The sequence below is a fragment of the Callorhinus ursinus genome, unplaced genomic scaffold, assembly GCF_003265705.2.
Source record: "Callorhinus ursinus isolate GAN/ISIS: 27379988/994484 unplaced genomic scaffold, GSC_fseal_2.0 scaffold50, whole genome shotgun sequence".
NCBI classification, from domain to species: domain Eukaryota; kingdom Metazoa; phylum Chordata; class Mammalia; order Carnivora; family Otariidae; genus Callorhinus; species Callorhinus ursinus.
The window spans coordinates 1271840-1296149 of record NW_027397112.1 but is presented as its reverse complement, the minus strand read 5'-3'; the positions used below and the strand labels follow the sequence as shown (position 1 = coordinate 1296149).

General features: G+C 44.9%; 1 protein-coding gene and 1 non-coding gene across 8 annotated transcripts in view; one reads left to right on the top strand and one right to left on the bottom strand.

Moving 5' to 3' along the window:
• SLC39A11 (solute carrier family 39 member 11) overlaps positions 1-24310 on the bottom strand; it is a 439134-nt gene that overhangs the window by 267055 nt on the left and 147769 nt on the right. The window lies entirely within an intron of this gene.
• On the top strand, positions 341-445 carry LOC112837608 (U6 spliceosomal RNA). Its single transcript, XR_003211779.1, has one exon. It is a non-coding gene; the product is annotated as a U6 spliceosomal RNA (small nuclear RNA).

The window sequence follows — 24310 nt, the reverse complement described above, 5'->3', positions numbered from 1 at the left end:
GGCTTCAGAAGGACAGACTCTCCAAGTGATGCCCAGATTACAAAAGACCATGAAGGTAAAAGAGGATCAATGTGAAAGAGGGCTGGAAGGTGGACTGCCAGTTATCTCAACCCACATGGGAGCTCTCACTACACAGAGTGGTGCGGGGCTGAAGCAGTGCCCATGCGTGAGCGCATGTGCATGCCTGTGCACGGGGATGCGTAGGGGGCTGTCTGCGAGCAGCCAGATGGTAAGAAGACCCTAACTGAGCCGCGACCAAGTGAGTCTTCCATAGTGGTTCTCAAACTTGAGCATGCAAAAACACATACGTAGGTACATACATAAGCAGACAAGTAAATCTGCTCATTTCAGTAGTGCATATCCTAAAACTGGAAAGATACCAAGAAAATTAGCCGAGCCCCTGTCCAAAGACGACATCTAAATTGGTGAAGCATTCCACATTTTTCAAAGAGGGAGTTACTTAATGGGCATAACATTTCAGTTAAGCAAGATGAATAAGGTGTAGAGATCTGCTGTACAACATCGTACCAAAGTCAAAGATAATGGATTATATGCTTCGAAATTTGTTAAGCAGGTAGATCTCAGGTTATAATAGAATAAAATTTAAAAAAGAAGTGTCACCTAAATAACTTTTACAAAAATCATATTTTTTTTTTTTTCCAAAGTGCAGTTTCTTGGAACTTCTGGGAGAGCAGAGTCAGCAGGTGTGACAGGCACTCTAGGGAACACAGTTTAGAGGAGAAAGAAAGATCCACAAAAACACAATGGAAACCCATTGAGAATGGACTCCCAAGTTTGTTATGTTCAGCCCAGATCTCTTGGCAAGTGTTTACTGGCAATCTTCACTTGGGGCTCTTATCATCTGGCTCACCTTGCACCAAAGGGAACACATCGCCTTATGCCCAAAGCGTGTTCCTTCTCTCGTACTTTCTATTAGAATGACAGATTCCATAATCTTCCTCACTCACCCACCCAGGAACATGGGAACAAGAGTCAGTGCAGAAAGATCGTGGAACCCACTCTGAAAAACTCTGTTCCAGGAGGACCCAAGCAAAGGAAACCCACAGACAGACACTGGGTGAGTGAGTGCCAAAGGGAAGTGACAGGTGTGCCTGCCCATGGGATAACATGCTATGCCTTTGCTCATAAAGTTCCTGAATCCAGTCCAAAGCATGTGAGTGGGAACAGAATATCCAAACAAGACAGAGCTGCTTGACACATCTTCTCGAAACCATATACCACCCGAAGTGGCAGGTTCTCACTTCCCCATCAAAATCTGTCCCACTTTATTCCACTGCAGCCCCGAGCCTGTGGAGAAGTCAGGTCTGGGCTCAGCCAAACTACAGGATAGCCCTTGGCAGAGGCAGGTAGTAGGGGTGGGCTATCCAGAGAGCAGTGTGCCTGCCACTATGGCAACTCATGATGGACCAGGGAAAGGGAAGAAGGTGCTCTGCTAATCGAAACCCAGGCAACGTTTTAGCTCAGCCCCAAAGAAGTTAATGCTCAGCTAGATTTTTTCTTGTCCTCTGTCCCCCTCTTTTTTTTTTTCATGTCACCAAGTGGCTTTAAACCACCCCCTTCCTCCCAAAAAGAAAATCACATGCCAAGATAAGACTTATGATAAACCACTGAGCAGAATCTCCCTCCCCTACACTGCACTCAAGCACAGCCCAAGATCCTGGTTCTCTCTGTGGGTAGCCTATCCATCTCAAAGGAAATTATTTACCAAAAAGATTCTTAGGCATGCACTGGCTTCACCATCACCACCCCACTGAGGCACCTGGGACAAATATTCTCACGCTGCAGTAGGACTGAGAATCACCTTGGGAACTTCAGCAGCCCTTGCCAAGAAAGTTGATTTAGGCAAATCAGGAGCAGAGCACAAGCATCTGTATTTTTTTCTCTAGTGCCCCAAGGAATCCCGATGGTAAGACATCAAGATCCACCCTTGAGAAATGTGGGCTACAATTTGGGCTTCTCCCATAGATCTGTCCTTTACGGGGCAGGCTAAGCTCAGGTACAGTGGCCCACCAAACTAGCCCTGGGTCATGAAAGGGTTAACAGGAGATTTCCCATCCACCCCCACCCCCATTACTGCAATGCCAAGTTCCCTACCATGTGGTTCTGGATGTGATGGAAAACATCTCCAATCGTAAGGTGGAATGGGAAAGTGAACATGCTCCTAAACCCAAAATATTTACAAATGTACTCACTACTTATGAAATGAGTCACCACTGAAAAATTCCCTCCTTGCCGGAACAGCCTAACAGAAGTCCTAACCTGCTGCTCACATCAGTCCTGTCAAATGCGAACACTTGTTTGTATTTTCATTTCATTGTCAAAGCCATGGAAACGTCAAATCGCAAGTCTTGAAAGAGATAGGAGTTTGCGAGCTCCGTGACACTGAAGTGGTTTGGCCTGTTTTAGAGGGCAGCGGCTGGGAAACATCAGATCTGGTGAAGGACAGAAGACAGGACACAGGCACAACTGTCGTGCAAATTTCCATTTCTCCTGGAGATATGTCTGTTTCCAGCAAGACTAGAAATTAGGATAAAACCAAAATCTCCCTCCACAATGGTCTCAAAATGACAGATGAAATAAACAAAAAGGCTTTAGATGCACATCTGAGCTGGCAACAAAGAAAGGGGATCGTTAATGATAAGGAAGCTATAAACTGGAGCTAAAACACCAAAACTGGTTCAGATGTAGCCTAGGGATTAAGGAGATCCCACGGATGGATTCTGGGTGTGACTGTCTACGTGGGGCAAAGAGGAGGCCCTTGTGCCACACGAGGCAGGAGGTGAAATTCTATAAATGCAAGAGTCACGAAATTCTGTCCCTATATGAAAGGGGGGGCTAGGAAAAAATACCCATTCAGCTGCACAGAGAGACAAAAAGGATGATGACATGCTTCTGCCTGGTTTCTGGAGGAAAAAAAAATGCTTGAAGAACGAAAACCATGGACTTTCACCTCAAACACTTCAGAGTGCTGAGTTTCTAGTTTCTGCATGGACTGGGAAAACCCCAACCTGGACATGACTATAAACATCAATTCCAGGCTAACATCGCATAGAGGAGTCTTACAGAAGCAAACGCAAAACCATGCTGAAGGGCTCTCCCGTGATCTAGAGCCCTGGGAATCCTTTGAGGAAAAGCACGCCCCACTAGAGAAGTAATGATCTAAAAAGTGACAAAGCCCTGGAGAAAACAATACACCACAAATGGAGCCCGTGGACACACAAAGAAGGAGAAACACGGCTTTCTATAACAGACGTACCATTGAAAATATAATATAAAATATGCCTCACCCGATTAAAGACATAAAAGAAAAAATCAAAACTGTAAGAACCAGTTGCAACAAAGGAAAAGCAGACATCGTAAAAAAAGAACCCACTAGGACAACTCAGAAATAAAAACTGTAGTCCTTGCAATTAAAAACTCAACAGATAAGGGGCACCTGGGTGGCTCAGTCTGTTGGGCATCCGACTCTTGATTTCAGCTCAGGTCATGATCTTGGGGTAGCGGAATTGAGCCCTGAGTCAGGCTCCGCACTCAGCATTGAGTCTCCTTGGGGTTCTCTCTCACCCTCTCCTTCTGCCCCTTACCCCGCTCATGCTCTAAATAAATAAATAAACAAAATCTTAAAAAAAAATTCAACAGACAAGTTAAACAGGAGGTTAGAATCAGCTCAGTTGACTAATCAGTGAACCAGAGAAGAGCCCACCGAGAGTTAAAGGGATAGACAACATCCAGAAAAGTGTAAGACACATGGGAGATATGTAAGAGTATAGAATAAATGTCTATTAAGTGCTACAGAAGGAAATAAGCAATGAGGAAGAAGGTCAATTTGAAGGGACAATTGTTAAAAACTTTCCAGAAATAATAATAATAATAATAGTAGTAGTAGTAACGAGTATTCAGTTTAAAAGAGCACTCCAAGACTTACGCAGAACGACACGTGTATACGCACACACACAAAACCACATCATGTTCAAACTGAGAAACACCAGAGACAAATGAAAAAGATGGATAAGCAACTGAGAGAAAGGCAGAAAATGTAAATGAGGTCACTGTTGGATACGATTTTATAATGTTCACAGAGAATACAACATGCAACACAACTCTTTTGTCTGATGGACGTGGTCTAAGTGCAAGGTTATGGAATGATGTTGCCAACGTGCCAAAGGAAATACAAATTGCTGTCAACCGAGGTATTTAGATGCAACTCAGTTTTTCCTTCAAGGGTGAGAGCAAAATAGAGATATTTTTAGATGAGTGATTTTTATCCCCGTGGATCCTAGGTGAGGAAATATTAAAAGTAAGAAAGACAATGGACAGGAGGTCAATGCAAGGAGCAATGGTGAGCAGAGAAATAAGCAGTAGTGCTGGAAAATATAAGCAAACACTGATCTTTTAAAACAATAACAGTAATTGATAGGCAGGATGTCTTTAAAATTAAAAACTTGGGCTCTGCTGAAGGGAACATCAAGAATGAGAAGACAAGCCACAGAATGGGAGAAAATCTTTGCAAAAGACACATCTGATACAGGACAGCTACCCAAAATATACCAGGAACTCTCAAAACTTAATAAGAAAACAAACTATCCAGTTAAAACAAGGGCCAGGGCCATTAAAAGACACCTCACAACAGATTTCAGGTGGCAAATAAGCAGATGAAAGGATGCTCCATGTGGTATGTCATCAGGGAAATGCAAATGAAAACAACAATGAGATACTGTTACACGCTTATTAGAATGGCCAAAATCTGGAACACTGACCCCACCACATGCTGGTGAGGACGTGGAGCAGCAGGGAGCTCATTTGTGGCTGGTGGGAATGCAAAATGGCACGGCCAACTTGGAACTAACACACTTTCACCAGATGACCCAGTGATCACGCTCCTTGGTGTTTACCCAAAGGAACTGAAAACTCATGTCTACATAAAAACCTGCACAAGATGTTTACATCAGCTTTATTCATAATTGCCAAAACTTGGAAGCAACCAAGATGGCCTTGAATAGGTAGTGAATGGATAAACATCCAGTTGTTGGTACATCCAGACAATGGGATATTATTCAATGCCGAAAAGAAATCAGCTATCAAATCACGAAAAGACATGAGTGAACCTTAGATTGCCTATTCCTTAGCGAAAGAAGCCAATAATGAAAGGACTATAATGAAAGGACTATATGTGAACACAGACCATACGTGTTAAACCAAATGACAGCCCAGAAAAGGAAAAACTATGGAGACAGTCAAGAGATGAGTGGTTACGGGGGGATTGGGGAGGGAGGGGTGAAGAGGTGGAGCACAGAGGATTTTTAGGACAGTGAAACTACTCTGCACAATACTATAATGGTAGATACACGTCATTATACATTTGTCTAAAACCAAAGAAGGTACAAGACCAAGAGTAAACCCCAGTGTAAACTGTGGACTCTGGGCGGTCATGATGCGTCCACAGAGGTTCTTCAAACGGAACAAACTGACCTCTCTGGTGGGGGGTGTGGATCACGGGGGAGGCTGTGCATGAGTGAGGGCAGTGAATATACAGGAAACCTCTAACCTTCGGTTTGGTTTTGCTGTGAACCTAAAGTCACTCTAAAAAATAAAGTCTAAAGTTTTTTTCTTTTTTTAATATACAGCAATAAGGGGTGTCTGGGTGGCTCAGTCTGTTGAGCGTGACTCTTGGTTTTGGCTCAGGTCATGATCTCAGGGTCATGAGATCGAGCTCCGCATCGGGCTTCCTGCTCAGCAGGGAGTCTGCTTGAGATTCTCGCCTCTGCCCCTCTCCCGGCATGCTCTCTCTCTCTCTCTCAAATAAATAAATAAATTCTTAAAAAAAATACAACACTAGTAGCTAATTTAGAGGTATCAAAAAAAACATAGAACTAAAATATTAGAAAAATAATAATATGGAAGATGCCAGGGTAAACCAACTTAAAGCATTCCAGGGTCCTGAAAGATGGCTAGGGAGAAGGGGAGAGATACTAATTAATTTTGAACATCCTTAAGTCTATTATGCATGTTAAAACACTAAAGGTAGCCACAAAAGAGAAATTGAATTTAAAACTCCCAAAGAAATAAAGGGTGAGGAAAAAAGGAGGAAGTCATGTAGAGAAGTCGATAAACCCATAAAGTACAAAAGAGGGGAGAAGATACTTGGTAAATATAAAGAACAATATAAAACATGGAGAAGCACTATCGATCTTGGATGAGGCCCTACCAACAGCCACAGCACTTCTCCAAAGTGCACAGCCTCTGGGGTGCTGATGAAGTGCACACGCACAGTACACACATACACATTAGAAGCAAGATGGCATTATTCGTAAAAACGATTGAAGGGGATCAGAATATGCCACCCCAAAGTATACCATTTTGGCAAAAGAATTATTTTGTGCTTAAGGCAACTGAGAAACAGCAGATGCAGGAAGAATTCTCTGCCTTCTCCCCTTCTGCCTAAAAGCAGGGCATAAATCACCCTTTATAATGGTGCCTCCCATCCCCGTACCAGAAAGAGGAGAACACCAGCGATGACTAGAATCTGCATAACAAACCTTATGAAATAATTCTTCTTTACCATTAGTTTCCCCTAGATATTTTCTTCCCACAATGTATGGCCCCTAAAAGTTCAGATCTTTTTTCCTTTATCCAGTCATTTTTCCACAGTGAATTACACTATGTTAAAATGGTATAAAAGCTCTCAATCCTGCTCAATACTGCTTTGGGTGTTCACATCTTTTCTGTGGGGCTCTGGTGCATGTAAAATTAAAAATAAAATGTGTATGCTTTTCTCCTGTTAGTCTGTCTTTTGTAAGTTTAATTCACAGGTCCCAGGCACTGAACATAAGAGAGTAGAGATAAAGATTTTTCCCTTCCTCTATACTATCAAATTATCAAAGAATAAATAATCCCAGTTCCATGCTAACTATTCCAGATAATTAATGGGGGGAAAAAGAACGACAACTCGACAATGGATGAAACTGGTATAACCTTAATACTCAAACTGGAGAAACAAAACATAAATAAAAAATTTAAGCGACATCCACTTAAGAACATAGATGCAAACTACTGTGGGTAAAGAGACTATGTTTAGTTTCCGTCAAAAGTTATCTATCAAAAATCTATAGTAAATATATTAATGGTAAAAAAAAATAGGAAAGTTCTCTTAAGCATTCTAGACAGAATTCTAAAGATAGCACCCAAAATACTCCCTCCCCCTTCTATGCTCATTTTGCATAATCTGGGATTCTGAATACAATGGGTTTCACGCCTATGATTACAAAAAATTGACCTTCAAATAGGGAGATCAGCCAGGTAGGCTGCTCATCACATGAGCTCTTTAAAAGAGAGTTTTCTCCAACTGGTTACTGAAGAGGAAGCCAGCGATTTATCAGGAGCTAGGCTAAGAAATGTGCAAGTGAAGTAGGCATCCCTGAGTAAATGAGCCCAGCGTCGCCATCCCCAAGTGGTAGCAGTGAAAGGAACAAGAAAACACCAGACAGTGTTTGCTCTGGTGTTTGTCAAGATGCCCATTTGGAAGGATCTGGGAAGCATCAGGTTTTTATAGGAGAGAAATAATAACTTTTCCTCCACCCTCCTAGGTTCTGTAGCTGGGGCCTGGAAATTAAACAGACAAAAGACAGACTGGCAAGAGAAAAACAGTTTATGAACATGTGCAGCATGTATATACGTGGGGGAAGCTCGGTGATGAGTAACTCAAAGGGGTGACTAGAACTTGGGGCTTACGGAGCATCTTGACAAAGAGCGACAGATTTGTAGGAAGGTGACAAGACAAAGGAAAGCACAATTTGCCCTTAAGGGTGACAGATGGTAGGGGGCGCCTGGGTGGCTCAGTCGGTTAAGCATCTGCCTTTGGCTCAGGTCATGAGCTCAGGGTCCTGGGATCGAGCCCCATGTCAGGCTCCCTGCTCAGCAGGGAGTCTGCTTCTCCTTCTCCCTCTGCCCTTCCCCCTGCTCGTGCACTCATGCGTTCTCTCTCTCTCTCTCTGTCTCTCTCCCTCCTAATAAATAAAGTCTAAAAGAAAAAAAAAAAGGGTGACAGACGGTGGGAAGGTAAATATCTGCAGGAACGCATGGGAGACACGGGTTGTTTTCATCGGGCACCTCATGGGGACTTCCCGGGGCTGACCAGTGTCTCTGGCGAGGCTCAGGCCTTCACAGGAAATCTTCTGTCATGTTTTTAGGTAGGAGGGGTTGGTCGGAGAGCCCTTCCTGCATCTGCCCGTTTCTCAAGTGTCTGCTCCAAATCATCAGTATGCCGCAGGGGCACATTTTGGGTTGGCAGGCTCTGATCCACCACATTCTCAAACATCGGTGTGCATGTTAAATATGCAACACTGGGATTTCCTCCTCGGAGAATCGGGTCCTGTCAGCCAGTGACAGGTTCATTTTTGTGAAGTGCGTTTTTAAAAATTGATTTTCTTAACACAAAAAGAGCACAGAGAAGAAAAGAAAATGGTGTGTAATCCCACTGCCCAGATAATCCCTAATGACATTTAAGAGCATGAAAGTAACACAGATACGTGGTTAGAAATGCAAACAGGAAGGGTTGAGACAAAAACCAGGAGTCTCCCTCTCCCCGCCCCAAGTGTCTCTTTCCAAGGTAACCAGCCATCACAGATTCTAATGTATTCTTCCAGAAAAAAATACCACATTAATACCAGGACAAAATATGTCCTTTCCAACCGTTCCTTTTTTGTTTTTTTTTAAACTCAGAAGGAATGATATTGTTTCCAGTTTTATAGTTTGCTTTTTTTGTTTACTATAACCCGTAGATTTTTCTACATCTGCATTTTAAAAACCTACCCTGTTCATGTAAATAGTTTTAAGGCAGGGAAGGAATCACATTTTTCAGTCAGGGTTTACGGTGATTCTGATGGGGCAGTGTGGGGGGTGGGGGGCAGGTGAGCAGACCACACTGAGAAATCAGGACCTGAAGACAGGTGTGTTCACCTGAAACCCTCTCTGGCTGTGGCGTCTGTCCCTGCAGAGGCCTTGGAGTTGCCCTCCACACCTCCCTCACAAGCAGGACCCCAGAATACCTCTGAACACGCTGCATTTACACAATACCCCTGTGTATCCTGTCACAGGGCAACTGGGTATATATTCCCATCCAGACTTGGTTTCTCCACCCGCAATGGTCTCAGGACAATTGCGTGGGGGCCAGGCAGCACCCGGCAGGAAATTATTCTTGGCTTTACTGTGCCCGCGGGCCATTCGCTAATCCAACAAAGCCTCGTGGGTAGATCTCCAGCTCACCACTCACCCGTTTTCAATCATGGCTCCAGGCCCAAGCAAAGGGAGCAAGCGAGAGAATGGTCCCACATGGCCCCAGATGCTGTCCAGATGTGCAGGGACCCCTCTCCCTCTACTCCTTTGGCTGTACTCTTCTGCAGATTTTTGGCTGACCGTTAAGTGGCCCCAAAGATAATATTGTTGAGAGGCCTGAAGCGTTGTTCCCCAGCCTCCCTAGTCTTTTAAGTAGAAAAGTTTTGCCTGCTAATGAGCCTATGATGTCCATCACCTAATTATCTCTGAAAATCCTCAGAGATCCCCCCTTCCTTGGCTGCAGCAATGATGCCTGTCCTTGGGAGATCTGCACGGGGAGAGGAACAGTGACACCCAGGGATGGTGTTTTTGCTCCTGTCCTAGCGCCAGGGAAGGCAGATGCTCCCACCCAGCAGACAGGACCTTGAAGGGGAAGGGAGCTGGTGGCCGAGACCCACGTCCCACCTGCATCTTCTGGGGGTGCCTTCACCCCACACAGGAGAGCCTACGGTAGGCATCCTCTACTCTGCTCCCCAGAGATGGTCAAGGGACCAGGCAGGTACAATTCACCCACTCTGCCAGATTCTCAGCCTCCATGTTCTATTGAACTGTGGGCACAGTGACCCGGGAGCCACGGGGGAGCCCTTAACTGGCTAGGGCACAGCTGAGAAAGCAAGCTTGCAGGGTGAAGAATGCAGACGGAAAGCAGAAAGGACAGACATCGGCGGGGAGGCAGGGAGGAATGAACAGACATGCGCCATCGACTTCCCACTTCCTAATTCCAGCATCCCCAGAGACGGCGGATCCCCCTCACCCTGGATTCTGTGTCCTTAAAATGCACTCTCTCCTCTTCCCCTAGCTAGTCACAAGTGGGTTTGCCTCCCCTCTCTCCTCTTCCCCTAGCTAGTCACAAGTGGGTTTGCCTCCCCTTTGGACATAAACTCCTTCCTTGATCAAGACAAAACCGCAGTTTTGATCAAGTCTTGACAGCTGTCAGCCGAACAAGAGAACAGCAGGTTGGAAATAAGCACTGAAATGTTTGCCCAGCGAAAGCAAGCCTCTGGGGCCGGGGAGCATGGACAGTTTTTGCTCCAAAGCAAAGAGACAAGTCCAGAGTCCACTCTGCGTTCTCTGCTGCACGCAGGGCACCTCTCCTGACTGTCTCCCACCTCAGACCCAAGCAGTTCCCTCTTGCAGTTTGCTGCCTAAGTGGTGAGGAAGCTCCCCCCTAAGCAAGGCTGGATACTCAGCCCATGACCTGCTAGGCACCTATTTGCAAGGCTGTCGCAGGAATGCTGAGCAAAGCTCAGGCACCAGAGGAAAGGGGGAAACCCTGCTTCCTGACAATCCAAGGTCCTATAAATCCCTCCCATTCTGCAAGTGAAGGGGTTGACAGAGGAGTCCGAAGTTACCAGTCCAGAGAGAAAACGTACTACTTTCACCTTCCAAACCTCACACCCAAAGAAACCCCCAAGGATGAGTCTGAGAGGAGAGAGCCGAGGACAGATGAGCAGTGGTGCTCCTGATGGGTGGAAGGACGAAGTGGCCACCATTTCTAGCTCTTTCCTCTGAACACACGGCCTAATCATTTTAGACCCCCCAGTAAAGCTGAGGAATGTTAGAGTAGCTGCAGCCTGAGTATACCAGGGGAAGAAAGCGAACCTCCCAACCAAAACATCCAGGCGGGCAAAGAGATCTCAGACAGGATGGGAGACAAACAGAGAATAAATGACCGTGGAGAGAGGAAAGGAAGAGACAGGGGCTATTTTGAGACAGAAAAGCTGGTGCAATTAGACTGGATGCCGAGCTAACATTTGCAGGGTGGAGGGAAGTCACAAGGAATATAATTAAGTGAACTGTATACATTATTTTAAATCCCGTTCACATTAACGCTACAAATATTCTACTTAATTCATCATTATTGAATTTGCCAGCAAAGCTGCAGGGTAAAACTCTAGCCCAAAGTTTAATTATACCCAGGCAGAGTGGAGCATTTTTCATGTCCCTGAGAGCTGCCAGACGAGAAAGATGTAGTTTTATAACGATCCACCTTTCTGGACACAGACGCCACCTTCCTGAGGACTTCATAGGAGGGCAGAGGGATCCTGGAAACCCCATACCTCACCCCCCCGAGGCTCTCCAGCATGTGCCGGAGAACTTGCAAAGCAAGACAGAGATCTATGGAGAAGCTATTCAAATCCAGTAATGGCAAATGCTCTCTGATCCACCCATCCTTCCTTTGCTCATGTTCCACAAGAGTACGCAAGCACGCGCGTGCAAACACACGTGCACACAATGCACACTCACCGCCAGGCATGTGTCCGTCATCCTGCATTCATGTGGCTCTTAATGATTACCCAGTTCATGAGTGTCCATGAATTCATGATCATCCTGCAGTCAGGGCTTCTTCCCTAACTCACGTCCTATCTGTTCCTTAAAGCACTTTCAATGCTTTACTATGTTAGCACCTCCTCTTGCGGGGGTCAAAGTCAAACTTGGAGTTTCTCCTTTTTGTTCTCTAGAGACACCATCTCATGCTCTGTTATGGCCCAAAATGTCCGGATCTCTGGGTGGAAATAAAGGTTGGGTTATGATGGTGGAGAAAACAATAAATGAAGAACAGCTGTGGCACACTCATGGAGGGGAGGGGGCTGAATTCTCCCGACCCCAAGACCAAAGTCAAGCAGAGAAGAGCCAAGGGAGCTTATTATTAAGCTCTAAATGTTTGACTGCATTTGTTAGCTTTTAGTGCTAGTGGGGCTGCAACCACAGAGACTTAGAGCCTACAGGGATCTTTGCAATTTCCCTGCACCCACAGCCAGGAAATAAGCCCCCGGGCCCCCGCCAGGCCCCCAGCACATTTAGGTCCTCGGTGAGGAGGTGAGCTAAGAGAAAATGTGTAATGTGAGTTAATGCTCCACCTGGTTTAGGGAAAAAACACAAACACCTCATTAAGTACCATCTTACCAAAAGATTGAAAAGCACCTCCCTCTCAATAAGGAAGAGCAGCAACAGGTGTTTCAAAGACCACTGTAGGCATCTGAGAAAGACATGCCAGTCTCGAGTTTTACTGAGGAAAGCTGGTGCACGTTAGGGGTGTGCTTTTGATGGAAAATGCTGGAAAAGGCTTCGAGACCCATCGGCCGCACCTTTCAAATCTAAGCCGCCTCACCCTCGCCCTCTCTTCCGGGCCGGCTTCCGTCCCCTCTCACCCCGCCCAGCCTCGCTTCACAAACATCTTTCCCACTGGGTCTCTGAACGGAAACGCATGAGGCAAAATGATGGGTGGCTTTACAATGGGGCCCATTTCCCTGATTCCTTTGAAGGGCAGGCAATTACTGATACAATTATTGTCACTCTTGTCAGTGTCACATTGAAATGGGGACAAAGAGGTCCAAGCCTTTCCTTTCAGCAGGCTAGCCATGCCCACATGAAACACATCCATTTTTCCCCCCACTTTTTCATGAGAGATAATTGGAATGTAAAAAAATCTGCAGTGGGGCAAGAGGGAAAAACTGCGGGTGATTTTCAGGGACAGGGCTCGTGCCAGTCCCTGGACTCAGATGCCCCTATGGGGAGCCTGTCTCGCACGCTCGCCGGGGTCATGAGGGATCTGGACAGAGCCCTGAGACAAGCGTGCTTTATCCCAGCTCCGTGGCAGGCTCGTGTTTTCACGCCAAGGACAAGCGGCTCGGCCATCTTCATTCTGAAAATGGCACAAGGGGATCCCTCCTCTCCAGAACCAGGGCCCCTCCGTGGTAATACATGACAGTCTTAGAGACACAGTCACTCCATCCCGCCAGCTTCTGTGCCTGCTGCGGAAAGCGTTCTTGACGCTCACTTCTCTCGGAAATTTCAGGACAATGACAGCCCGTTAGGATAATACACACTCCCAGGCCCCAGGGTCTTCTTGCTGTTTGAACATGCCAAGCTTGCTTGACCTCAGGGCCTTTGCTTCTGCTTTTCCCTCTCCATCTGGTATTCCCTTCCTCCAGACATCCCTATGGCTCGTCCCCTTACCTCTTGCAGGCCCTTATTCACAGACCATCTTTGTGGTGAATAGTCTCAATAACCATTTAAAACATCAACATTCCCAACATCCTCTTTCCTGCTTTCTTTTTCTCCAAACAGCACTCATGCTATGCAGTTCCTGCATGTTCTACCTTTTTACTTTATCACATATGCCCCCCATTGCAAACACAAGCTCTAGGAGGGTAAGGGGTTTTGTCCATTTGTTTAGCGCTATATCGCCAACACCTGACACACAGACGCTCCATGAATAATTACTGAATAAATCAAAGAATGAATGGACATTAAAACCTGTATAACTCACACAGTATGAGGCATTCCACATCACCAAGGATCTGAGAGCAGCTCGTTTGCACCAGCAGCATTTAAACATGAAGGAAGAATTTTATCCATAAAACCTCCCAGAAGGAAAAAAAAACTAGTAAGTCTCGATGCAGAGAAAAAAAGGGATAACACAATCTCAGGAATGGTCAAGACACAGGAAGCACACGTTCCTCAGATGCTGGTATTTGAAAAAGTCTTGTGGAATGGATTTGAAAATCTGTTTCAAAGAGGAGAACTATTTCTAAAAACCGTCATCATGGGATCAGAAGGTATTCATGACTCACAGTTGGCTTTGGAAAGCATTCAGAAGGTATTCCCAATTCACGCAGGATTAAAACCCTCCCTTGAACTGGAACCCTCCCTTGACTGGAACCCAAGGACAGCTTCCCACCTGGAAGGCCCACATGTGGAGTCCAGTCAGGGTCTTGACTTGTAACTCATTGGCCGGCTCCACCCCAGCAGGTGCTCCAGAAGGGTGGACGCGGTGGGGTGGGTCTCCTGGCCCCTCACATAATAATATGTGGAAGGAACACAATGAGTTACAAGAAAAATACAGGGGCGCCTGGGTGGCTCAGTTGGTTAAGCGACTGCCTTCGGCTCAGGTCATGATCCTGGAGTCCCGGGATCGAGTCCCGCATCGGGCTCCCTGCTCAGCAGGGAGTCTGCTTCTCCCTCTGACCCTCTTCCTTCTCGTGCTTTCTATCTCTCATTCTCTCTCTCTCTCAAATATCTCTCCCAAATAAATAAATAAAATCTTTAAAAAAAAAAAAAGAAAAATACAGACCTCAGCTCTGGAGCTGAGGACCTGGAATTCCACCCACGTTGGCTGACGGGTATGTTGAGAGACAAAAGGGATGTACTATGCAGGATGCAAAGTAAGGACCAGAAGACGGGGAAAAGATCAGGTTAAGGAAAGTGGCAAATCATAAAACCTCTCCCAATGGCAGTAACTGATGCCATGAATTCTCCATTAAAAAACTAAAAGCTAGGGGTGCCTGGTGGCTCAGTCAGTTGAGTGGCTGGCTCTCGGTTTCGGCTCAGGTCATGATCTCAGGGTCCTGGGATGGAGCCCTGAGTCAGGCTCTGCGCTCAGTGAGGAGTCTGTTGAGGATTCTCTCTCCCTCTCCCTGTGTCCATCCCCCTGCTTGCGTTATCAGCACTCTCTCTCTTGCTCTCTAAAATAAATAAACAAATCTTAAAAAACAAAACAAAACAACACACCCTAAAAGCTAGAATTAGCATGGGGAAGGGAAGGTTTGGAGAGGATAGTTGAACTGTGCTAGATTTTGCACAGTCTTATTTTCAATGAAAAAAAAAACCTACATCCCTCCTCTTATCCCTGGGCCATCCAACAAAGGAACAAAAGTCACTGTCCCCCTTATCAAGTCCTGCTTTGCATTTGCTTTCCTGCCCAGAATCACCCAGGAATCCAGGTCTTGCCTCCTGGCCACGGTCCCACCCTCCCGACTGCTGCACCCCATTGCCCCAGCTCCACGGACACTCACTAGATGGAGACGGTGTCTGGGACACCACCAGAGTCTAAGGGCTCGCCTCTGAGCAGAAATCCAGGTTTGGGAATCCCAAGAATGTTCACCCTCCCAGCAGTTCCAGATTCAGTATGAACCTGCTATGGCAGCCTTTGTGGAGAACAGACATCATCAGAAACAGTGACTCATGCTTACTCAGTGCCTTTATGCTTTTTCCCCCAACTGTTTCATTCGTTCTGAATATTTGTAACGAATGCCTCTTGGTACCTTGGCTTCATTTCGGCAGACCTTATCAAAGGGAGAAATCTCCAAAATAACAATAACGGTAATAAATTCAACTCTCTTCGGGTAATTGACGGGAGAAGTAAGCTTCAAAGGGCAACAACCTGCCTTGTAACTAATGGACCCGAGATGGTGCAGCCCTCCGGCCCAGGTCTGTGCGTGTGCTTGAGGACTCAGTGGAGAGTTGCCCGTGGAACATTCCATACGCATCTAATACGTATGGCGTTACACGTGACTCTGCTGGTCATCAGCCAGGGGTAAAGCAAAGTACGACAAACAACTGCCTGACCATTTATCGGAGGTTCTTCTCCCAGTTTATTCAGTAGAAAAGGGGGAGAGAAGATTGAGAGGAAATTTAACAGGAACTTAACAGCCACGAGCAGCTGACACGCGATGGATGGCGGGTGGGCAAGCGCTTGGCCTCCATGCCAGTGAACCCTACCACGTGCTCAAAACCATTGAGAGGGTGGGATGCTGGCCTTCTGCTGAAGGCCTGCGCCAGGAGCACAGCCAGGAGCCGGTGACATTCACCATGGGGAGCCAATGAACATAGGCAGAGGAGCTGGACTGCGGGTGGGAGGCTGTTTCCAGGAGTCGTCTGTGCAAGAACCCAGCCAGGATCACAGAGCATGAGAAACTGCCCCCCCCCCCCCAGACAGAGTGGCAAGTTCTAATCACAGCGATGGCTCAGGCAGAAGCTTGGTTTTGCTCATCTCCTCGTCCCTGTCTGCTATCAAACCTCCTCCACTGGTGGGGGGTACAGGGCTGGAGATAGCAAGGCAGAGTCCTACTCTTCATGGAGTTTACAAATGAAGAAGGAACACCGTGTCGCAGGGAGGAAATGAGCAAAGAGGAGGGAAGAGGAGGCGTGTGGGAACTCCCCCTCTCAGAACAGGGGTGTCCTAGTTCAGGCTGGAGGCATTCTGACTGCACTGGTGAATGTTGAGAACAACCGTTCCTAAGTACAGAACCCGATGAACTGTCAGCCGCCCTGGGATTTCTGTCCACCTGCATATGTCCCATTCCCTGTCATCTCCAAGCATGGGTGGAACGTGTGCTGAGAGGAAGCTAGTAGTAGTTACGAGCCCTCCTAAGTAGCCCTACTGACCCAGAGGAGGCACATGCCATCTGCAGTTTGCCAAAGACATTTGGACCCCTTAGCACAGTCTTGCTGGAGCTACAGAGCCAAACCTGTTACCCACCTCACATTTAGGTGGTCAGTAGACCTTTGACAAAGGTGCCTAAAAAAAATTTAATAAGGAAAGGAACATCTTTTCCAAAAATGGCGCTAGAACAACTGGATTTCAAAATGTAAAAAGAAAGATAGAAAGAAGGAAAGAAGGAAGGAAGCAAGCAAGCAAACCTGAAATCTTGACCCCTACCTCACACCACAAACAAAAATTAACAAGGTCTTATAGACATAAACATATAAGGCTAAAACTATAAAGCAACTGGAAAAAAAAAATACAGGACAATCTCTACACAACCTGAGGGTAGGCAAAGATTTCTTGGAGAAGACACAAAAGGCCCATATCCTAAAAGAACAATTCGATAAATAAAACCTTATCAAAATTAAAAATGTTTTCTCCTCAAAAGGCACCATTAAAAAACTGAAAAGGCTAACCACAGACGGTTTAAAAATATATTCACAATCCATATATCTAACAAAGGACTTGTATTCTAGGATATATCAAGAGTGTTCACAAATTAGTAAGAAAGAGACAGGACCCAATAAAATAAAATGGGAGACTAGAACAGACAGGTCACAGGAACATATAGCCAATAAGAACATAGCAATGTGCTCAACATTTCAGTCATCAGAGAAATAGAAACGGATCTCCCAGCTACCATTTCATACACACTAGGATACAGAATGGTTAAAAACTAATAAGACCAACAACACCAAATGTTGGCAAGGATGTGAGACAACTGGATCTCTCATATACCTCGGGTAGATGTGTCAAGTGTCAAACTGCCAAACGTTTGGCAGTTTCTTATATGGTATAACATAGGTGTATCCTATGATCCAGCAATTCTACTCCTATTTTCCAAAAACAAGTGAAAATAGAAGTCAGAAAATATATACAAACAGTTCTCATACTATTTTTTCTTATCTTTATAGGTTATGAATGAGTATCTTTTAGTCAAAAAAATATTTATCTGAAGTTTAGCAACTCCTTTAGCTAGACTTTCTTTTGCTGCAGCTAAATGCATATATAATCAAATCCAATACTTATTTTAAAACAGCATGTACTCCCCTTTCTATGTTAATTCTTTCCATCCATTCATCCTTTTATCTATAAATATGCAGAGACAGATGTCCAGAATTATGTTTACAAAATGTTTATATTGATTATTCCTGGGAGGTGAGACTTGGGGAGATTTCTTTACTTGTTCTCTGGACTCTTTATATTGCTTAAATATCTACAAAGAGCATGCATCATTTCTGTGAAAATAATTAAGTCACAATGAAAAAAAAAAAAGTAGATCTCCTTCTGGTCCTGATCTTAGGACCTTGTTTATTTCTGTCACAATGGCCCTCAAAAGTGATAGCTATTTCCATGTGTTTATTTCGTATCTGTTTCTACCACTGGTTTGCAGGACCTGAGGGCAGGACCAGGAACGGCAACTGGCCTATAGTGGATGCACACGCAACCCATATCCTCAGAAGAGACGACATAGAGAAGCAAGCTAATTAGCTTCTCTGCTTATGTATTTCCTGGAGTTAAAGTCACCACGATTGACCCTGTGTTATTTTTTTTTTTTTTTTAGATGTATAAAATGACAGAATATTCTCTGAGTTCAGAGACTGAACTTTGAGAAACCCGCAGGGCTTCATTTGTGGTCTTTCTCCAGGAGAACCTGTGGGCAGCAAAGCTGTCCCCTAATGAATGTTTTTATATTCCTGGGGGAATGGGACAGATTTTAGCTCCATGAGCTGCTTCTTCCAACAGCTTCATGTAGATAAAGGGGAGAATGACTTGTAGCTCTTGATTCTTTCCTAAAACGAGTTCCTAAATAGTGGGGGGGCAGGGTGTGGCTACCATAGTGGCTCCATTGCTTGGCCACAGAAATCCTCCGTCAAAGTCCATGGAAATATGGCCCGTCTGGGAGCCCTAGACGCAGACAGACCAGCGGAGCAGTGGTGGTATTTCAAGGTAATACAAGGGTAAGGGTCTCTCTTGCCCTCCCCGTTTAGCGATCCCCGTTCCTTTCTCACTTCCAAACCTCTCTGCAACCGTTAGTTCTGCATTCTTCCTCTGGAAACAGGCTTAAAGTAATTCCTACTCTTCTTTAATAATGAATTTTTCTAAATGTTCTGAGCGTCTTAAGTGGTCTGTACTGTTGCTCCTTAAATTTCAATTAGGAAGATAAATTGAGGATGCTAAGTGCCAACATCTAAGTGGCTCTTTCATCTATCATAGAGAGCGTGAGGGTCCTGGGATTAAAAAAACAAAACAAAACAAAACAAAACCATTCCATTTATCAAGAGTTTCTGCTTTGGTTTTGGGTCTGTCAGAAGTACTTGCTATCAGTTGGAATCTTTGGAGCCCGGAGCTAATCCACGTTTCAGTATGTTCTTGTCTCCAAAGTGGATTCTTGAAAAGATCAGGATTAGCTTTTCCTGACAACAACCTAAGAAATTTGAGATTTTGCTTGATGAATAGGAACTCCAAAAAACCCCTCCAATTGGTGGTGTCATTACTTCTGTGTTTATACCCTTGGCTCTGCCCCAGGGCATTACCTTGACCCTAGGCCCTTGGATGTCATTGCCCCAAAGAACAAGGACAAATTACCTGCCAGTGGATGTCACTTCACATCAACACGGTGCCAAATGGATATTAGCTTTCATCTTTTTCGAGATGGCTCCCACATCTTGTCCCTAAAAAGTGAGTTTTAACTTTTCCTGTGATGACAAATGTCTTGGAAAGTTTGCTGAAAGGTACCAGTCATCCCTTTAGAAAAATGTACGTATACACAAACATTTCTTGCAACTCCAAATGGTTATTAATTAGTCCTGGGTTATCATCTCCTGTCTTAGGGGCCAAGGATGGCAGGAAAGCGCCACGATGCTGTGTGAAGGGCGTCCTGGGCCAGCAAGACCCCATCCTTACCCCACATCCTGGAGCTAATGCACAGCGGAGTCTGAAAATCAACCGACTAGAAAGTCAACATTAAATTCGGAGCAAAGGGAAGTTCGCTTCTTAACTGTACTTCAAGTTTTTCCTTAGACTTGAAATTTAAATCCAAAGATAAGTTAACCCACACACAGAAAGGTTACAGTTTTTAGTATGGATACTTAAGATTTTCAACATCTGCTACTATTTAGGTCTAAAGCAGTAATGCAAGTAAGTAGAATAAATGACATGGAAGGGCAAAACAGTACATTCAAAATGGTACCTTTGTAGAATGAGTACTTAAAAATATTTTTGAGACATGGTGGCATCAATCTGAATCTCTGCCGGTAAAAAGAAAAAAAAAAAATCCCCATGTTCTCTCATTTTCCTAAAACGTCCCTTTTCATTGCAATGTGGTGCCCCTGGACACCTGTGAGAGTGACTACCTCCACTCAGGTAAACATCTTGGAACAAGGTTTAAACCCTTGTTTAAACATGGAGCAAGATATTCTGTGCTGAACCAGTATGGGGGCCAAGTTCAATACCAGAATGCACAATCCCTTCCAAAACAATAAACAAATCTCCACCACCACCACCAAAACACCACCTCATTCTGTAGAATTTTGGAGAGACTCAGACGTAAAATCCAACACCCTGAATGCCCTCAGGACAGACTGTCCAAGGAGAGACACGCTGCCCATAGGAATCTGCCGCTCTGAACTCTGAGAAGCCTTGGTCAGACTGACCAGCTGGCTCAAACAGGCCACAGATGCACATGAAGTGTGCCCCCTTAGGAGGCTTTGCCTACATACGCTCATTCTCCGACAGTCTAGGCCTGTGCTAGGAAGAAACTATGGTGTTGGTGCATCTGATCCTTGAGGGCCCCTGCATCTCAGCCTTTGTTGAAGGCGTGTTGGAGATGGAGGGACAAATGGAAACCAAGTCGCTACCTTTAAAAGACTCAGAGTCTAGTGCATGTGGTGGAAGGAGGGAGACAGTTTTCATACGAAATAGTAACACTGGTGTTAGGTTCGCTGAGACACTAGTGTAGCGAAGGAAAGGAATGCTTGATCCTGCCTGGAAAGTCAAAGAAGTCTTAAGATCGGAAGAGATTCCTGAACCATCGTGAAGGTCAGGGGGTTCTCTAGACAGAAGGAACATTTCTTCAGGCAAGGAAAATGAGGTACTCTTTTTAGAAGAGAAGTAGCCCTGTGGGCTGGGCTGTAGGGTGTATCGGGGAAAATAAGAGATGATCCCACAAAAACAGGGAATAAAAAGCTTTTATGTCACATTCAGGATCTTGGTCTTTATCCCGCACCTGCTGGAAATGTTAAGCTTCTAAACAGAAAAGTCATTGCATCGATTCAGCTTTTTTACAAAGTTCACATCAGTATGTGATGGATTAGAGATCAAATCCACATTGGTCCTGAAATCCAGTGGTCCATCCCATGGAGGTTTCAACACGAGCAGAATAAAGGCAAAAGGGTATTTCCAGACCCATATTCACTAAGGATCAGTATGCCTGAGAGAATGTTCATTAAAAAAACGTATGTGGCATTCTTCCCCTGTTTTTAAAATGGAAAAGGTGACATCTGTCTCAATTTCAAACCTGCTATGTGAACACGAAACATACATTCACATACATTTCACGTAATGAAAATGCCAGAAAGTATTCCTGTGACTATAATTAAAACAAATCTGGCACATTAATTAAAATCACAGGGCTCCCTGACCAAGGATATTAATATAATCTCATCTTTGCCAATTTGTGTTCCATTGAACAAAAGTCCTGCGGGATTACAAAACCAGACAAGAAAAACTGATTTTCTCAGTCAAATCAACATAAGCAATCAGAAGCTCCTGTTTATGGCAAAGATAGAGTAACGGGGATGGGGTGGACTCCCCCACCTGAAGCCAACAAAACAAAACAAAACACAAAAACATATGAAACCACCATTTTCAAGTGGGCAACAGGCAGTAAAAGACAAGTGACTTCTGAGGGAGAGAAATAAAGGGAGGCCTGTGACCTTCCCAGCTGACTGCCTGGAGAGGTCCCACGATACAGAGCAAGGAGAGGGACCTCAGGTGAAGCCTGGCAGACTCCCTGAGTTGAGGAGAACTTTGGTACCACAGAAGCCCATGGAAGGATGCTCAACATGGTTAGTCACCAGGGAAATGCAAATTAAAACCATGACACACCTAGTGAGCTCAAGTTACTAAGACTGAACATACCAAGTGTTGGTGAGGGTGTGGATGAACTGGAATGCTCACCCACTGCTGAAATGGCAGAACCACTTTGGGAAAGCAGCCTGATGGTTTGGTAAAAAGTGAGACATACACCTCCCACGTGACCCAGCCGTTCCACTCCTAGGTCTGCATCCAGAAGAAATGAAAACCTATGTCCAAAGAAAAGGCATGCTCACAAATGTTCATGGCGGCTTTGTTGGGAAGGGCCCCAAACTGGAAGCAACCTTAATGTCTGTCAGTAAGTGAACAGACGAATGTACCTGACATTGCCACACAAGGAAGTTCAAATTGGAAACAAGAAGGAACTATCCGGATTGTGGTGGTGGTGTCACAGGTGTGCACGAAGGTCAAAATTCATCACATCATGCCCTTTAAATGTGCACTGTTTTATCGTGTGTCGAGTGGATGACAGAAAAGCTGTTGAAAGCATCTGGAAAATGCTGGGTTAAATCACGCTGAGTGAGTTTCTTCGCTGTAGGGTTTCCAGAGCCTCTAGGTGGGCATTATTATTCTGCCAAAAGAGAATATAATCTATGTCATTTCCCAAGCATATTCTGCCACAGAATCTTTTCTTCCCCTTATATTCTTTTAATGAGTATCTCACAGAGCTGGCATCCCATGGATCACTTTGGGGAGATATGACAAAATCTGTTGTTGATTTAGAAATTTATAAGTGGCAAATGGCAAGAAGATGCCTTCTATATTGTCTTCAAAACAAGACAGGCCCCTAATTTTAAAAAAACCTGCTCTGGTGTATGTGAAAACATCCCAGGTGCCCGAAAAAATGTGTGCACTTTGCCTCCCAGGCTGCAGAATTACTTTGGTTTCTCTCCTGCAGCCTCGGATCATGCTTATTTTTTTCCCCTAGTTTCGACTAAAGAAGAAGCTGTTGACTAGGATGTAGTAGTCTGTTTTATTCCTCTATCCCAAGACATCAGCTTGAGGTGGTTGCTCTTGTCAATAATAACAGTACTAAATTTTGTGAGCACCGCAGAATATACATTCTTTTTTTTAAAAGATGTTATTTTTATTTTAAAGAGAGAGAGAGAGAGCAAGCACGGGAGGAGCAGAGGGAGATAACCTCCAGCAGACTCTGCACTGAGCACAGAGGCTGACACGGGGCTCGATCCCAGGACCCTGAGATCATGACCTGAGCCGAAACCAAGAGTTGGTCACTGAACCGACTGAGCCACCCAGGCGCCCCTGAAGAATATACATTCTAAGGAAGCAATTAAAGTGGCTGGCTGCTTTTTCAATTCCTTTGTTAAGAGACACACTACATATACCCACAATTCAAGAGACAGGGAGAAGGGAAAAGGCCAGAAAATCCAAGTGCCATGATCAGAAAGACATTTCTGTTTCCTGAGATTAAGAATTCGTCATATCAGTGAGATCATATGATACATGTCTTTCTCTGATTGATTTATTTCGCTTAGCATGATACCCTCTAGTTATGTGCTATGGTGAGCGCTGTGAATTGTGTAAGGCTGATGAATCACAGATCTGTACCTCTGAAACAAATAATATATTATATGTTAAAAAAAAAAGATAGTAGGAAGGGTAAAATGAAGGGGGGGGGACATCGGAGGGGGAGACGAACCATGAGAGACTAGGAACTCTGAGAAACAAACTGAGGGTTCTAGAGGGGAGGGGGATGGGGGAAAGGGTTAGCCTGGTGATGGGTATTAAAGAGGGGCACGTATTGAATGGAGCACTGGGTGTTATACACAAACAATGAATCATGGAACACTACATCAAAAACTAATGATGGAATGTATGGTGATTAACATAACATAATAAAATAAAATAAAATAAAATAAAAAGACATTTCTGAACTCTTAGGATGACATTTTATGGCTCTGTTCCTATTTTCTTTGCTCCAGGACTGACCCCAAGTTGCAGCTCGACGTGGATATCTTTAAACCACATTTTTAAGCCGGCCTGCTCTGCTGTTTCATTTATTCAAGGCACTTACTGCAATCATTTAATCTAGTAGTCTGAGTTTGATCTGGAGCTGTAACCACTGGCAGGGAATAATGTCTGACTTCGGCAGGATCGGGTCGACCGCTTTTCCTAATGAAAGATTTCACAGGCTGCTTGAGGCAGAAGATGCTTTTCAGTGGAATTATCCACTTAAGGATAATGGGTTCATCACTGAGGGTCCGTCTCCGTGCCACGTGTCACTTGGGCAGACTGGCTCCATGGAATCACAGGCATATGTGAGCAAAAACTGCATAAAACGTGGTCAAGGGCTGTGTTTGATGCAGAGCACTGTTCTAGTAGCTAGTGACCCCTCCGTCCACTATTGACAGGTGCATACCTGAGTCTGCCTGTGCTTGCAGGCCTGGATGGTATCAGAGCTGTCTGTGCCCGCTCTGTTTTCTCAATACCGCATCCTATTGAAATCCTCTGTAAAGCCACCGAGGGCCGCTGCCCAAAATCTAGATGAAAATCAGAGACAACCCGGAATGGCACCATGTTGACAACTGAGCTAGTTGAGGCGTGCTCCTGGGTGATGTTTAAATGGTCCAA